General features: G+C 47.0%; 1 protein-coding gene and 1 long non-coding RNA gene across 2 annotated transcripts in view; both read left to right on the top strand.

The window, feature by feature from the left end:
* Positions 1-11,856, top strand: part of AGXT2 (alanine--glyoxylate aminotransferase 2) — a 134,744-nt gene that overhangs the window by 48,268 nt on the left and 74,620 nt on the right. The window lies entirely within an intron of this gene.
* On the top strand, positions 93-10,084 carry LOC115462931. The gene is made up of 3 exons (XR_003940974.1): positions 93-272; positions 3,741-3,864; positions 10,039-10,084. It is a non-coding gene; the product is annotated as an uncharacterized LOC115462931 (long non-coding RNA).

The following is an 11,856-nucleotide window of genomic DNA, read 5'->3' as shown; positions in this document are numbered from 1 at the left end:
ACCAATCTAAGGTGCCTACAGGATCTATTATAATTTGGATGTTGCAGTATTAAGATAAAAAACTAACATTTATCTTTGTGTGTCCTAGTCATATCCTTATGAGCAGGTGCTGAAGATCCGCCAGAGGAATCTTTCAGCATCTCTTATAACATATTACAAGAAGCCGCTGCTGATACACCAAGGACACATGCAGTGGCTGTTTGACTCAGAGGTCGCCGTTACCTGGATCTCTTTGGCGGAATAGTCACTATTAGTGTTGGCCAATGCCACCCGTAAGTACTTTTCAGAAGCTTGTCTTCCAAATTCAACAGCATCAAAACACCTGAAGCTTAAATATTCAGCTACTTTTACTTTTCTAATTTGCAAGTTAATGGGTGACATGCATGTTTCGTGCAGACCAGTCTTAGCATGAGAGTACAAATGGGTTTTAAAAGATGGTCAAAAAGAGACAATAGGAGATGGAGAGAGGGTAAGAGACACATTGCCTTGAGATAAGGGAAGGAAGGAGAGTCAAGGATGGAGCTGGGGCTGGTGAGGGGATGAGGGCTGAGAGAGTGAGTACAGAGAAATGGGGAACTAGGGAATAGGAGACTGGGGAAGGAGAAAGATAGAGGAGACAATGGGATTTCTGGGGATGAGGTAAAAGGAAAAAGCTTGTAGGTAGATGAGAGGTGGAAAGAAGGAGACTAAGAACTAGAGACTGAAAGACAGAATGTGGGATAAAAAAAAATCAATGTACGGGAGGAAAGAGAAGAAATTGAAAGTCCAACATAGATTATAATTTAGGAGAAGACCAACATAAAAAGTGGAACAGATTGGGAGTAACCCAGGGGTCCTTTTACAAAGGTGCACTAGCTTTCTTAGCATATGCTAAAAATAAGTGTGCGCTAAATGCTAGAGACATCCATATATTCTTACTAGTAAAAGAGACCCGTTTCCAACAGAAAGGAAACGGGTGCTAGCAAGGTTCCAGGGCCCCTCCCCACTCCTCCTCTCCTCCCCCTCCTCATCCTCCCCCCTTCCTCCTCTCCCTCCTCCTCCCCCCCTTCCCCCTTCCTCCTCCCCCAGGACCACAGGAACAGCGAACCACAGCCTGTCTGAAGCGGCGTCTGTACTTGGTGGACTTGAGTGCTGCCGGCCGAGCAGGAGGTAAAACTTTTTAAACAGCAGCTGCCACGTACGAAGGGCTGGGGCACTCGCACACGTCCTCCTTGCACTCGGAGACCACAGAGACAGAGGGAGAGGTGACGTACGGGGGGGTGGGGTGGACTGCTGAACTGGGAGAGGATGGAGATGGTGATGCGAACTCGTAGTGCCCATGCTTGAGTCACGTCGCAGTTTCCCAGGCAACACGGTGACGTCACCGGAAGGTTTCAGACATTACGAACCGGGCTTCAACTTCCTGGCAGTCAGCTTCAGAACGTTGGAGGTGCAAATTATTAAAGTAGATGGGTGTCTCTAGTGTTTAGTGCGTGCTAATCATTAGCATGTGCTAAAAATGCTAGTGCGCCTTTGTAAAAGAACCCCCCTTAGAAAAGTGCCTAGACAACAAAGGTTAGAAAAGGAAAAATGTATTTTTAACATGCTTTTTCAGGATTAGAATGTATCTGCTTTGGGAAATGTACATATTTTCTATTTTTGTATTTAGCACAGTACAGGAGAAAATGCATTTGTTTCTCTTGTATCAGTACTGCACTGCTTATAGAGTCCGGCTTTTGGGGGTGGGGGTAGACGGTCTCCTTTTCAGTTTTTGCCTGCATGTTTTTTGTGGTTCCCTATTCTGTATCAGGTGAGGGTCAGTCTGTGTTGTGGGACTTAGATGAAGGATTCTGCTGGTGTGTAGAGTCTGTTTAGGAATCTTTAACGTTACAGGCTGTTCTTGTTTCCTAGTAGTAGGTATATTGGTGCTCTAGTGCCAGGGCCGGTCTTAGGGCGAGGCGACCGAGGCAACCGCATAGGGCCTCGCGCTCAAGGGGGCCTTGCGCGGCGCGCCTGAAGTCGCCCCGCCCCGACCGCCCAAGCTACAGTCCCCCCGCCCTCTGAATTTTAAGTTACCTCGTCGTCGACGTTGGAGCAGCCGGCAGGTAGCAGCAGCCGTGAAAAGCGTGCGAGCTGCTGGGCGGCACTTCAGGGGAGCCTTCCTGGATCTGGTGGTGGAGGGAGCTGGGTGGGGGGGCCTTGGATCTGGTGGGTAGGAGGGAGTTGGGTGGGGGGCCTTGAAGCTGGTGGGGGAGGGAGGGAGAGAGAGAGAGACAGGCCTTGAAATGGGGAGGGAGGGGGGCCTTGGCGCTGGGTGGGAGCGGTGGGGGGCCTTGGAGCTGGTGGGTGGGAGGGAGTTGGGCCTTGGAGCTGGGTGGGAGCTGGGTGGGGGGCCTTGGAGCTGGTGGGTAGGAGGGAGAGAGAGAGAGACCGGCCAGCCGGCCTTGGAGCTGGGAGGGAGGGGGGCCTTGGAGCTGGGAGGGAGCTGGGGAGCCCAGCCCTGGAGCTGGGGAGCCCTGGGGATGGCCCTGGAGCTCGGAGGGAGGGGTGGCCGCCCTGGAGCTCAGAGGGAGGGGTGGCCGGCCCTGGAGCTAGGGTGGAGGTGGGGCTAGGATGGGGCCCCATCAGATTGGTCTGCATAGGGCCCCGCACTTGCTAAGACCGGCCCTGACTAGGGCCCAGTGTAATCTTTATAGCACTGTCTTTTCATAGGAGGGTTAGGGCTGTCATGGTTTGGTAAGTTTCCTGTATAGGTTTTTGAGTGTCTTTATGCAGTCTTGTGTTATTTTGCATAGTGTCTGGCCCTATTTGAAAGCAGGCTCTGGGGCAAGGACCACCAAAGGCAGCCCTTATCACCCAAAATTAAAAATGCTCAGGAATCAGGACTAGTGGTCTCCCCATCATGCAGAGTCACCACATAAGCAAAAATCCATCTGGTTTAAACAACGAATCTGCCAGCGGAAGGAGCATTTGATGTTTCTGATGTGATTATCACAATTTGAATATTTTGGGGGTGTTGAGTTGTAAGAGGAATATGGAGTTTGTGATACAGAACTGGAGTTTCAGGGTTTATATTGAGACTGTTCAATCCTCTAGAGAATCCAGACTCCCACACAGAATTTGTTGAATGATGCTATCAATTATAATGGAGATTTTACCGGGTAGCTGAAACTGGCTGGAGGGGGGAGGTTTCTTTATATATAGAAGGCCATGGTATCTTATACTGCTGATTTAAAAGTAGGGACAAAGGAGGGGGTATGATGTGCAGAAATGTCACATTGCCGCCCCCCCCCCCCAATATATAGTTCCCCCCACCCCCACCCCCACCCCAACTATGTCAGTCTGGAGATGCCACTGTCCAGGTGGCAGGTGCTGCTACCCATATTCATGCTTTTAAATATTGGGACCTACATCTTTCCATCTGTTTCCTGTTCTGCAATAGAGGCAGCAGACTGTGTACATCGAACGAATTATGATTCTGTACAGTCATCTTCTTAAATATGTCATTCTGTGAAATGTTTATCTTTATTTGTACTTGATGAATCACATTTTTTAACAAATAAATTATAGCAATTTATAAAATAATTAAAAACATATGGAAAAAGAAAAGAATGCCAGAAAAATATAAAAAAAGAAAACAATCACACCCAAAATATATAATGTCATAGGCTGGTAAAAAGCAATTATATAAAAATATATCGAGGAAAAGGCATTATGTATTTGCATTGGATTTAATTAGTTTGCTTTCTTGTTGCATGCAGGAAGGTAATGGTAGCTGCCCAGAAACAGCTTGGTCGCCTTTGGCACACAACCAACATCCATTTACATCCATCACTCCATGAATATGCCGTTAAATTAACAGCACTGTTTCCGGAACCACTAAAGGTACCCTATTTCCAGATAAATATTTTATTCACAAGAAAACTGTCAAATTTACAAAGCTTATGTTCTGCAAGTGGAATCTGGCAAGTGGCTGGGTGGTCCAAGGGCAGAGTCAGGGAGGAGCCAGTAGTTTTGTGGGCACGGGCCATATTCAGTGCCAGTGCCCGCATAGAGAACCAACCAGCACATAAGGCTATCCTGTCTTTGGTCATTTAGCTGCTAGCATTGGGTTTAAAATGGTGCTAGGGGTCAAGCAGCCCAGTGACCCCTAGACCACCAGGGAATGGGTAATGTAAGCCCAGGGGAACTTACAGGGAATAAAGGCTATTTGAAGTATCTGAGTGTGGGCTGAGGGGCCTAAAGGGGGGTTTGGAGCTATAAAATGTATCTTTTGAGGGTATCTTTGAGGGAGTCTTTTCTGAGGGGACAGTGAGGGGGGGACCACTGCACTGTTCTTCTTTTTGTACCATGCTGGCTACTTTAAGATGGTGACTGGGAACAGCAGGAAGCAAGTTAATAGCCCAATGCTCCCAAGCAGGAATAATACCTTTTGAGCTGGCATTATTAGCCTGCATTTTTCAATGAAAAATGTGTTATTTGATTTATGTGTTATTTGTGTGTATTTGCATGTATTTGCATGCTATGTATCTCATTATTGTTGTGTATCCTGCAGTAATTTAAATTAACATGCATTATGGTAATATAACGTACAATATTGCCATCTAGGGGACATTTCTGTAACTGGGTGCCTACAATTAGGAGCCTGAAGGGGGTTGTTGTTTAATGATCAAAATATTAGGGGGAGCAAACAGACACAAGATTGAAAGTTCACAGCTAATACTTTTGCACCAGCTCTGTAAACAGCTACCAAAAGTACATAAGAATAGTCCAGGGCCGCCGAGAGACTGAGCCGGGCCAGGGGCAGAATTGCAGACACTGCCCCTACCCCAAAATCGTCATCATCACCACCTCCGCTGCCCCCTCCCTCCTGCCTGCCCGCCTGAAGTACCTTGGCTGGCCCCGCCAGCTGCAAGCAGTATGGCTCCTTCCTCTGCCCAGCATTGCCTGCCCCTACGGCTGCTTTCCTCAGGTCGCACATGCTCAGTCTCAAAACTGAGCATGAGCAGCCTGAGGGCCCAGCAGTCTGGCACCGGAGTTTCTCTCTCCTTCTCCTGTGATCACCCGGGTCCCATCAGGAGCAGGAGCAGGAGCAGGAGAGAGAGAGAGAGAGAGAGAGAGAGAGAGAGAAGAAACCCCTGTGCCAGACCCCCCCCCCCCCCCCGGAGGCCTGGGCCTGGGCAATTTTGCCCCCCCTGCTCCCCCTCTCGGCAGCTATGGAATAGTCATACTGGGTCAGACCAATGGTCCATCTAGCCCAGTATCCTGTTTCCTTTTGTAGACCTCAATCATATCTCCCCTCATCCATCTCTTTTCCAAGCTAAAGAGCCCTAACCTATTTAGCCTTCTCTCATATGAGAGGAGTACCATTGACTTTATCATTTGGTTAGTCTTCTTTGAACCTTTTCTAATTCTGATATATCTTTTATGAGATACGGTGACCAGAACTGAACGCAATACTCAAGGTGCGGAAAGTGCGGACGCACCATGGAGCAATATAAAGGCATTATAGTATTTTTGGTCTTATTCACCATCCCTTTCCTAATAACTTCTAGCATCCTGTCTGATTTTTTTGGCCACTGCCACACATTGAGCAGACGATTTCAGCGTATTATCTACAATGACACCTAGATCTTTTTCTTGGTTGCTGACCCACACGGTGGAACCTAGCATCAAATAACTATGATTCAGATTATTCTTTCCAATGTGCATCACCTTGCATTTGTCCACATTAAATTTCATCTGCCATTTGGATGCCTTGTCCCGGGCCCGGCCCAGTCTCTCGGCGGCCCTGCTCTTGAACCACTCTAATTAACATAGGATGGGATTATCTGAAGTCCACAGTGGGTGAATGGACACCTCTACCCTTTTGCCACCTATTTTACATATCCGGGACTTAGTTCAACCTAAAACCTGGCACTTTCTGTTAGATCTGTGGAGTCAGAGTCAGCGTCGGCATCTGAAGCAAAGTTGGAGTCAGTAAAAATGTACTGACTCTGACTCCAGTTTCAAAAAAAAACTTACAACGTTATAATATACGGTAAATTTATCAATTTATACAGATACATATATATATGTTGTCCTAGATCTAAAGTACAGATAAATATGTTATATTTACCAGTACCTTAGATCCAGAACAAAAAATGTAAACCTAATATCAGTAGGAGTTGGAGTCTTAGTTGAAGGTTTGGGTCACCAACTCCGCAACCCTGCTTTCTGTGTCATTTATTCCATAGGTGTCAGAATGGAGAGAGCCACGGGAGCTGTGGCACACTCAAAAATCTGGAGGGAGCAGGAGGTGCACCAGGCTCTTCCCAACACCCCTCTGCTATGGCCACAACTGCTGCTACTACTGTTTTAGCAGTGGTGGCAAAAACAAAGAAAGAGAATGAGGGGCTGCACTGTTCCTGCTTGCAGCTGCTGGGCCCATCCCCTTCTGACATCATTTCCTGTTCCGGAACAGAGCCAGCAGCCATGAGCAGGAATAATGCAGTCCTGCAATCTCTTTCTTTGATTTTGCTGCTACTGCTGAAACTACAGCTGAAGCAGTGGGGTCTTGGGTGGGAGTGGGGAGAGCCTGGTGCACACTGGTGTTGGCAGTATCAGTTGGGAGGAAAGAGAGAGGGGTTAGATACTGAATGGGTGGTGGGGGGCGGAGAAAGGGGACAGATGCTGGATGAGAGGGAGAGGGGGGCCAGATCCCAGATGGAAGGGGGGGAGAAAGGAGCAAATGCTGGATGTAGGGGAGAGGGGGAGCAGACACTGGATGTAGGGAAGAGAGGGGCAGATGGATGATGGGGGAGAGGGGGACAGGTGCCAGTTGGAAGGGGGAGAAATGTGACAGATGCCGGATGAAAGGAGGAGGGAGGTGGCAGATGCTGGATGTAGGGAGGAGAGAGAGGAGACGCTGGATGATATGGGAAGGAGAGAAAAGGCATGCACTGGATGGAACTGGGGAGAGAGAGGAGCTAGATTCTGGATGAAGGAGGGAGAAAAAGAAGAGAGACTCTGGATGGAAGTGGGGAGAGGTAAGGGTCAGAAACTGGATGAAAGGGGGAGAAAAAGAAGGCAGACCTGGATGGAAAGGGGGAGAGAGAAGGGGACAGATGCTGGATGGAAGGAACCACAGAGAGGGGGCAGACCCTGGATGGAAAGGAAGAGAGAGCGGGGTCAGATGCTGGATGGAAGGAAACACAGAAATAAGGCAGATGCTGGATAGAAATAGGGAGAGAGAGGGACTAGACTCTGGATGAAAGTGGGGAGAGAGAAAGGTCAGATGCTGGATGGGAGGGGATCAAAGGGGAGAGAGAGAGAGAGCAGATGGAACAGGAGAACGAGAGGGGGCAGGTGCTGGATGGAAGTGGGGCAAGAGAAGGGTCAGATGCTGGATGGAGGGGCAAAGAAAGAGGGCAGATGCTGAATGGGGGGTGGGCAGACTCTGGATGGAAGTGAGGAGAGAGAAGGGTTAGATGCTAGATGGAGGGAGGAGTGAAAGAGGACAGACACTGAGTGGAAAATGGAGAGGGGCCAGTCCATTCTCTCAACCCTCCAACCCCTGCCTCCTTTTCTTCCTTTTCTGAAATCACTGAAGAGGAAACTACACATCTTCTTTCCTCCTCAAAACTAACTACCTGTTCCTCTGATCCTATTCCCACCCATCTACTTAACGCTATCTCTCCTACTGTCATCCCTTTTATCTGTCATATCCTCAATCTTTCACTGTCTACTGCGACTGTTCCTAGTGCCTTCAAACATGCCGTAGTCACACCACTCCTTAAAAAACCTTCATTGGACCCTACCTGTCCTTCCAACTATCGCCCCATCTCCCTCCTCCCTTTCCTATCCAAGATACTTGAACGTGCTGTTCACTGCCATTGCCTTGACTTTCTTTCATCTCAAGCTATTCTTGATCCACGTCAATCTGGCTTTCGCCCCCCTTCATTCAACTGAAACAGCGCTTGCTAAAGTCTCCAATGATCTGTTCCTGGCCAGATCCAAAGGTCTCTACTCTATCCTCATCCTTCTCTATCTATCTGCTGCTTTTGACACTGTTGATCACAGCCTACTCCTTGACACGTTGTCCTCACTTGGATTTCAGGGCTCTGTTCTTTCTGGTTTTCTTCTTATCTCTCCCAGCGTACCTTTATTGTATACTCTAGTGGATCCTCCTCTACTTCTATCCCACTGTCAGTTGGTGTACCTCAGGGATCCGTCCTGGGACCTCTTCTTTTCTCCATCTATACTTTCCCTTGGTACTCTGATCTCATCTCAAGGTTTTCTGTATCATCTTTATGCTGATGACTCCCAAATCTACCTCTCCACACCAGAAATCTCAGCTGAAATCCAGGCCAAAGTATCAGCCTGCCTGTCTGACATTGCTGCCTGGATGTCTCGGCGCCATCTGAAACTAAACATGACAAAGACTATCAACAATAAAGCACAACAACGTGGATGCAGCAGCTCATATGTTTGCTTTGTTTTGAGTTTACGCAGAATGATGGCTGCACAGGGAAGGGGAAACTTAGACTAACCTACGTGGCTTCAACATTTTGACATCATGCCGTCTCCTGTTTTCAATCAAACCTTCTTGTATTCAAGGACCCGCTCCCACTGGCCTCTATACTTTTGGTGCTGTGCTGGTTAGAGTATCGCTGCCCCGGGGAAGGGAGAAGGCTCTAAATATTTCATGGGGGGGGGGGGGGGGGGGGGGGGCAGGGAAGTGGAGAGAAGTGCTGGAGACTATGGGTGGAAGGGGAGGAGAGAAATGCTGGGCACCAGGAGAATAGGGGATTCAAAGATAGGGAATCAATAGAAATCAAACAAAATAAACATGAAAGAAAATAAGATGATACCTTTTTTATTGGACATAACTTAATACATTTCTTGATTAGCTTTCGAAGGTTGCCCTTCTTCCTCAGATCGGAAATAAGCAAATGTGCTAGCTGACAGTTACATTTTTTACACTGAAGATATATACCACATTGGTGGTATATATCATTCAGTGTAAAAAATGTAACGAAGGATGCTATATTGGAGAAACAGGAGCCAGATGCTTAAGACAAGATTCAATTACATAGACATCATATGAACAATACTGGTGCCAGCAGGGTTCCCACGCTGTTGGTCAACATTTTACAGGACCAGGACACTGTACTAGTGACTTCACAGTGAGAATCCTGAAGGCAACTTTAAAACCATACAAGAACGTAGACCTTTGAAGTCAGAATGATTGAATATTTTAACACCCAACAGAAAGGACTTAACAAGGATCTGGGGTTCCTAGTCCATTATAAACCATAAAGCTGTATGTCTCTGTTGATCACCCTCCCCTCACCTATCCACACCCATCCTGTTAGAATATCAATGATATGCTTTGATGTCCCATACATACTTCCTACCCACCCCCCTCCTCCCACCCTGTCAGACTGTCATAGTAATGCTTGAATGTTTTCACTTATATACACTGTCAGCTAGCACATTTGCTATTTCCGATCTGAGGAAGAAGGGCAACCTTCGAAGCTAATCAAGAAATGTATTAAGTTATGTCCAATAAAAAGGTATCATCTTATTTTCTTTTCCATGTTTATTTGTTTGATTTCTATTGATAACCTTAAGAGTGGACTAACACGGCTACCACACTCCTTACTAAAGATAGGGAAGAATGCTGGATGCCGTGGGAGGGGGTGACTATGAGATAGTAGGTAAGGTGAGATGCTGGAACTGAGGGCAGAGCATGGGTGGAGTTGGGGGTGGAGCTTGCCCCCTCCAAACAAAAAGGCATTCCGCTGCCACTGATTTATTCAGTTCCATCTCAAAGAGAAGAACTACTTAGCAGTACTCAATTATTTTGTCAGTCTTTTCTCCAAGCATGTATAATTTTTGGTCCAGCTGAGCTGCTGAGATCTCCTGGAACCACAGCCCAAGCTCACTGAGGTAGAATGATGACTTGGTGTTAGAAAGCTCAAAAATGATCATTGGTTTATGATTATAAAGGATATAGTGTAATATATAAGAAGACAAGGTTGATTACAATTTTATTTCTTGACTTTCATTTTCTAGGTACTCTACCTGACAAACAGCGGTTCAGAGGCTAATGATTTAGCGAGTTTAATGGCAAGATGGTTATACCCAAAGCTTTGATATCATTAATCTCAGGTAATTATAATCAAGTGCTTTTATTAACCTTTTCTGAAACAAAAGAGTTGCATAACTTTATATAGATAAGCAATTCTCTGAATACTGCTGCTATACATGTAAGTTTTTCCTCTGTCCCTGGCCTGCCTGAAATCCCCCAGTTGGATTTGACCATAGAGTGAGTTTATGTGGGGGCTGGGGAAGAGAATTAGCTGCTACTGCAGAAGCACCATTTTGGGACAAGAACTACACCTTACAGCAGGGCTACTTAAATATTTTGAGTGGAGGTCCAGAAACTTGGGCTATCTGGAAGCCAGGATCTGCAAACTACGTGTACACATCATTTTTGTTTTCTCACAGTTTTCTCTTTCTCTATTCTCATTGCCCCCCACCCCCCACCTTCTCCTTTGCTTACCACATGCTCACAGTCTTGTTCAAGGTTGCCAGGTCTGCAGTTTTTCCCGCCCAATTGGGCGCCTTTCCGCGGCTCGTTGTGGGCAATTTTGCCGGCTGTGGGAAATTGGCTTTTAAAAAACTGCATTGCGGTGATTGGGCGGTTTTCTGGGGCTTCTATTGGTCCAATTTGGTCCAATAGAAGCCCCGCAGAGGCTGGGTTAACGTTGTCAGTGGCGGGGTTAGTGAAGTCGAGGGCGGGGTTAGTGACATCGGCGGCTACGTCAGGGGCGGGGTTAGTGACGTCGGGGGCAGCGTTAGTGACGTCGGCGCCACGTCGGGGGCGGGGTTGATGACATCGGGGGTACGTCGGGGGCAGGGGTGATGATGTCGGGGCAGGGTTTAACTTTATGTGGGTTTTGGGCTCGTTTGTGTGGGGAAAATTTTTTCAACTGGCAGCCCTGGTCTTGTTCCCCAGTTCAGGTTTCCCTCTCACATACATACGTTCTCTTGCTCTCTTCTCTCCCCCATAACCTTTATGTGCTATTCTCTTTGCTTCTATGCCACACACTTTACCTTTTCACTAGGGTTTCTCCCTTCACACATACACAAGCACACCATTACCCTCTTTATTATCCATTCCAACCCTTACTCTTTCTGTCATTTCTCTCTTTTCTCAGCCCCTACCTTCACATGCACACTTTCTGTCTCCTCTCTCTGCTCCATGCACATATTCTTGCTCTCTCACTATCTTGTTCTCTTATACTTATTTGTACCTGGGGCAATGGAGGGTTAAGTGACTTGCCCAGAGTCACGCATGGAGCTGCCCAATACAAGCTAGTGTAATATTTTTGGGTTTTTTTATTATTTGTATTGATATTTGTTGGTTCCCCTGTATAGACTGATACAGGCAATGCTCTGCAAATGAGGGTTGGCATTTAAAGTCCTTTCTTTTATTTATAATACATGGAAAGTACCTTGAAGGTATCCATTTTCAAGGAGATAAAGGGGTCCCTTCGACTAAGCTACGTTAGGCACTAACCTGCCCCTAACGCAGCAAAAAAAAAAAAAAAGCCTAACGTGGGACACGTTAATACGTTCCGTGTTAGATTAAGGATGTGCATGTGCTAATTTTTTGGGAGGGGCGTGCCAGGGGTGGAGAATAGGCAATCCTGCACTAACCAGTTAGTTCATCTACACTACTGTGCGCTAAGTGGCTAGTGCACAGATAACAACACTTGAAGATCAAGGAAGGTTACCCTACAGAGTAAATCCATCCAATGAAGTAAGGAAGGGACGTAGGTCAACTAGACAGCAGAACCATGAACAGCACATTTGCAGCGTCACTTT

Source organism: Microcaecilia unicolor, chromosome 2 (assembly GCF_901765095.1).
Source record: "Microcaecilia unicolor chromosome 2, aMicUni1.1, whole genome shotgun sequence".
In the NCBI taxonomy this organism is placed as follows: domain Eukaryota; kingdom Metazoa; phylum Chordata; class Amphibia; order Gymnophiona; family Siphonopidae; genus Microcaecilia; species Microcaecilia unicolor.
Note: the sequence above shows the minus strand (reverse complement) of the source record. Positions and strands in the feature narration are given on the sequence as shown.